Source organism: Bos taurus, chromosome 11, assembly GCF_002263795.3.
Source record: "Bos taurus isolate L1 Dominette 01449 registration number 42190680 breed Hereford chromosome 11, ARS-UCD2.0, whole genome shotgun sequence".
NCBI classification, from domain to species: Eukaryota; Metazoa; Chordata; class Mammalia; order Artiodactyla; family Bovidae; genus Bos; species Bos taurus.
In genome coordinates this window covers 25,262,830-25,268,829 of record NC_037338.1, presented here as the reverse complement: position 1 = coordinate 25,268,829, position 6,000 = coordinate 25,262,830, and positions in this window count along the sequence as shown.

Sequence of the window (6,000 nt, the reverse complement as noted above, 5' to 3'; positions counted from 1 at the left end):
ATGGGAAGATATAATTTGAGGAAGAGTGAGGAGATTTGTCTCTGTCGATCCCCTACCCCAGCTCATATCGCTGATGCTGGATGGAGGGGGACTGTTCACGAGGACCACAACAGAGGGACATGCTCTGTGGACCATTTCCTTTCTCCAACAGGTCCATGGCCCATAGCCTCGAGGTATGGTAAGCACGAAGTCTCCAGCTGCTGCCTGAACACCATGAGAAGCTGCTGTCCCCGCTCCTTCCCCGCCCGGGGACACAGCTCAGTCCACGCTCACTCAGATTTCTCCTGTGTGCACTGGCTGCACAGCCTTGAACGGTTCTCTGGTTCTCTTCGTTTCTCAGTCCTCTCACACACAAAAAGGAGATAGTACCTTCCTCCCTGGGGCGTTTCGAGTATTACTTGACATAGCATGTACGTGCGTGTGTGTAAATGCTTCACACAGACTTGGCACACAGTGAGGGCCTGATACATGGCAGCCTTAATGCATGTAGCCTGTGGTCCATAAATGGTGGGTATTGTTGCTGGTGTTCCCAGGAGACGGGCGGGGCTGGGAGAGTGCTGGAGGCAGGATGGGGAGGCAGAGGAGTCTAGGGAGAGGGGGCCAGAGGAAGGTGATGCAGAATGCGCGGAACCGTATGTTCCAAAGCTGGATGTACCCAGAGATCACCCTGACCCATCTGTGGCACCCCTAGTGCTGACCCTAACGTGGACCCCATGCAGGGTCTGAGACTAGGAGAGCCGGGCTCCCCTGCTGCATGTCCCTGGTTCCACGGCTGCCCAGGCTGGGACCACTGGTCAGCCTCCCATCAAACCCTAAGCCCCCCCACCCCCACCCTAGGGATGTCTTCCCTTTGGTGGTTTGGAACACGCAGCGCCGAGAGGAGCAGAACAGCAGCCAGATGGGCCAGCAGGCGACTCGAGGCCTACCCCGGCCCTCAGTGCATCAGGGAAGAGCAAGAAACCAAGCAGAGTCGGTCATCCTGGCTGAACCGTCTCATGTGAAAAGGCTCCCAGCACCCCTGCATCACTGGATGGAGTCTGAGCCTTCTGTCCCAGGAAGGGACAGAGTCTGATCCTTTAAGAAGCCCAGTTCTGGGGAGGGGACAGAACATCATCCCTCATTACAGCCTTCAAGAAGCACCCCCATTCCCCACCTAAGCTGACCCAGAGCCTGCTCTGCCTCCCCAGCTGCCGTGTGGGGACACAGGCACAGCCCCCACCTCCCTCCCAGAGAGGGACCCCAGCAGCAACACTTTCCCCATCTCAGAAGGGAAGTAGAGGATGGGGAATCAGACTGTGCAGGCTGCCGGGAGGAAGTCCTGAGACCTGAGTTGTCATCCTGGCTCGATCCCTTTGCAAAAGTCACTCATCCTCTCAGAGCTTCATGTTCCTCCTCCAGAAAATGGGAATAATAATCTTTACATGTTGGGGAGACAATAGCACATATCTAAGCACTTACATAACACCCCAACCCGTTCCTTTCGTGGGTGGGGAATTAGAGCAATTGGGTGTGTGTTCGTTGGCAACCTAAAGACTTCGGCTTTCAGCAGGGCTGGATGTTTGCATTGAAACTTCTCACTGGGAGGCAGATAAAATCAAGAGGCTGGTCCTTCCAGAACCTTGAGGGTGCGTGGCGGATGAAAGCGCTACTTCTGGAACAAGATGGCATGTCCCCTGACGAGGTTAACTCTCTATACCTCAATTTGCTCATCTGTAAACGGGGATGATAAGAGCTCCCCAGGCATTTGGTTAGAGGTAATGCTAAAGCTGAAACTCCAGTACTTTGGCCACCTCATGCGAAGAGTTGACTCATTGGAAAAGACTCTGATGCTGGGAGGGATTGGGGGCAGGAGGAGAAGGGGACGATGGAGGATGAGATGGCTGGATGGCATCACTGACTCGATGGACATGAGTCTGAGTGAACTCCGGGAGTTGGTGATGGACAGGGAGGCCTGGCGTGCTGCGATTCATGGGGTCGCAAAGAGTCAGACATGACTGAGCGACTGAACTGAACTGAACTGAACTGAGGATTACATAAAGCAGTCCACCTGGATCCTTCAGCACAGCACCTGTCAGCAGCAAATACTCAGGGCAGGTGGTCAGTTATGGTAAAGGCACACAACAGAGACACCTTCTAGGAACTGATGGGGAGAGACTGCCAAGATGCATGTTGAGTAGAAAGCATGGCGTGTTAAGATGCTACCATCTGGGCAGGGAGTGAGGAAATCAGACCACGTGCCCGATTTGCTTGGATTTACGGAAGGGTATCCTAGCCTAAGGATCTTCCCTAGTGGCCAGACTATAAAGAATCCGCCTGTAATGCAGGAGACCTAGGTTCGATCCCTGGGTCAGGAAGATCCCCTGGATAAGGAAATGGTTAACCACCCCCCACCCCCACCCCGTCCAGTATCCTTGCCTGGAGAATCCCATGGACAGAGGAGCCTGGCGGGCTACAGTCCATAGGGTTGCAAGAGTTGAACATGACTTGGCGAATAAACCACTACCACCATCCTGGAAGGATACCTAAGAAACTAGTCAACGGGGTTACTTGTGTTGGGAGAATGAAAGGGGATGGAGTGGGGCAGCAGGCCTTTGGACTATACACATCTTCATGCGATTCTGATCCATCACCCATGTGAGCGAATTACCTATTACAAAATACTTTCAGTTAACATAAACGCGTGAGCTACTTATACTATTATTCTGTCTGAGCTTCAGTTTCTTCCCTAAATGAGGAAGGTGCTCTGTGCCTCATCCGCCTGACTAGGGTTTCATAGGGATTCAAAGAGAAAGTGAATTCACAAGTGCCCTGAGAAAGACTGGGATGAGGAGGAGGAAGGGGAGGAGGTGGAAGAAGGAGGGCAGGGATGGGACGCGCCCAGTGGGAGAATCACTGAGCCGTTGTCCCAGGAGCTGAGCCACGCCAGCTGGACACATTTTGCTCTGGCCTCAGCCTTTGGCCTCTTTCCTCAAACACCCATGGTTTAAATGGGGCCCCTCGTCCTGCCAAACATTTCAGGGGAGGTGGATGCAGGTGGGTGGGGGCCAAGGGTAGGACTCATGGGCACCTGCATATGACCCTTGACCACTGGCCAGAGTGTTGGGAGCAGGAAGGGGCGCTGGGAGTGGAGTTGTGAGATGGATGAGACATTGCAAAAGGAAACGCAAGATTCTGCCCAGCAATGGCTCAGAGAGACCCGACCTTGCCAAGGGTGTGGCTTGTGTGAAAGGAGATGGAGAGAGTCATCTCATTTATCATCACCCCCAACAGTTCTGTCATGGATTCGATTACCATCCAGATGAGGAAACTGAGGCTCAGAATTTCGGGTGTGTTTATAGTCATAGCCACGAAGTAGCTCAGATCCAGACGCAGGCAGCGCCCCTCCATTTCAGTACCGCTCCACCCTAGCTGGTAACCCAGACACGCTGGCCACTTTCTAGGTGACCCCATTATAGCAACAGAACAAAAATCACTAGAGCTTAGCTCAGAAATGGCAGCAGCAGCATTGTCGGTGGCTGAAGTGTCCCCGCTCCAGGAGGTTTCCACACCCATTAGATACCCAGAGCCTGCAGGTAGAGCCTGGGAAGGGCCAGACTTGGGAATCCCTCAGGACCCCATGCCCCTGAAATTTCAGGGGCACAAGGCTGGGAGAATGAAAGTGCTTTTCATGGAATCCCAACAGGAAACCCACGAGAACATTCCTGCCCTGAGGATTCCAACAGGAAAACCACGAGAACATTCCTGCTCGTGGGATTCCAACAGGAAAACCAAAAGAACATTTCTCCTTGTGGGGTTCCAGTTGGGAGTCAGAGTCCATGTTCCCTGCTTAACAGGCTGGCCAGTGGGTGGAGGGGTGGAGGGGAAGACTTGCCTGCCCTCACCAGAGGTCCCCAGCCCCTCAGACACACTCAAAGATTCCTCTGGCCTCTCTGGGATGGAGTGGGCCATTTGAGAACTGGCCTGCCTGGCTCCCAGTCCTTCTGTCTTTGCTCCAAGTGGCTGACCTATTACCCAGGTTCCATGCAGAACATATGGGCCTGTGTTCCTCCAAGGGTCTTTGTAATTAGGGTGAGGGCTTGTGAGCATGTAGAAAACTTATCTTAAATTTAACTGCCTCTTGAGGTGCCTCAGTCAACAGTGGGGTGCACTTGAAGAAATCTGGGACACAGCTGATTCTGCCCACCATCCTCCAAATAGCTATTGTGTCCCACCATCAGGACCCGCCTAAAACTACATGCTGAGAGGGGTCCTGAGGACAGGTTCTTGGCCCCAAGAAATTCCTATTGTAGTGGAGAAGCTGGGAGGCAATCCAACAGGAAGTGCTTCTAGAGTGCTGAAAGAGAAATGACCGCTAACCCCAGGCATTATCAAAGCAAACCCTGTTCGTGGAGTACCTATCATGTGTCAGGCACTGTCTTGGGCTTCAAGGCAGAGTGACAAAGCTCCTCCTCCCAAAAAACCATTGCCTGACGGGAGAGATCAACAAATAAATGACTACCTCACAGTGGGAGGAGAGTTAAAATCAAGGTTTGCTCAGGATGCAGAGAAGAAGGGAAGGCTTCCTGGAGGAAGTGATACTCTAGCACGCTGAGGAGTTCAGCTGGAAGTGCAGTGGGACTTTAGGGGTGGGACTGGGAGGTGGTGGGGTTTGACATAAACCTCAGTAACCATGGTTAGGATTTGGGTTATAGAACAGTGATAAGACCTTAATAAAGGCAGGGACGGGGCACGGAAGAGTAGGTTTTGGACATAGGACAGCAGATGCAGACATCAGTGGGGTGGATCTGAAGGGGAGAGCTGGGAAGGACAGAGGTCCCAGAGAGCTGGAAGAGCTGTGGGTCAAGATGGGACATGTTCCTTCACTCAGTGAAGGAGAGAGTCAGTGAATGTGGGCAGAGGAGAGGGTTGCCCTCAGGAAGATGGGAGGGAATCCAGACTTTGAAGGGGTTGCAGAGCACTGGGAGGGAAGAGTGTGACATTTGGAAAATGAAAGAAATCCTGAGTGAGATCCCAGGGCCTTTTCATCTGCAACCATCCAGACACCCCAGCCCCATGTCATGGAGTGGAACATTATGTTCCATACGAAGCCTCAGGGCTGATCCAAGCAGGCTGGCAGTGACGCAGAGCAGCTGAGGCCAAGGCAGAAGGGAATGGGTCCCTCAAGCCATCCAGCCAGCCACCAGGAGAAGTGGTGGCTGGAGAATCAGAGGCAACGGCAGGGATACACATGGCAGTGTCAAATTGTGGGGCCAAGAGCTGAAACCCACAACCAGGTCAGGGTGGAGGAAGGACAGATCTGCCTCCAGAAGGCAGGAGGAGCCTGTGGGCCTGAACTAAGTGGAAGAGGGTCAGGGGGGCAGGAGGGAGGGGCCATGGTGGGCAACATCTAAAGCAGTGGTGTGCCAGAGCAGACTTCACGGGCTTCAAGAGCGGATCGTTAAATGCCAGTAAACTCGCAAGAAATTTGTTTCAATGTTGGCGAAATCAGCCACAAAGCAGGTGTACCATGGAAATGGGAAAATGCTATTACCAACCCGGGCACCATTTTTTCCTTTCTCAGAGAGATGGCTGAGACCTGGGCCCGCGAGCCCAGGGTCTGGCCTTTCTCCACCATGCAGTTTTGTGCTGCTGTGGCCTCACTTGCAAATGACAGTTCTCAGCCCTGCCGGGGCAGGAGGTGGGGGTGGTCATCTAAACAAGCACAGCTGGATGATGCTCTTTAGGCAAAAGCATTACAGAGAGCATCACAAATGGCTTTCCTAGCCTCTCCCTGGATGTCTGATCTAAATTTAGGTCCTTTTAGTCTATGCTGAATCCCAGCCACAGCCTTTCCTTCCTTCCTGCAGGCTCTTTGGAGATGGCCATAAGGAAGGCCCTGCTGGAAGGCGGCTGACCTTTGTTGTTTCACCTGCGAGTTTGGATGTGGCTTTTGGGCCAAAGTCCCCCCAAACCTCCCCTGTGCCTCCTCCAACTACCCCTTCCCTCATGCTCAGAAACTTG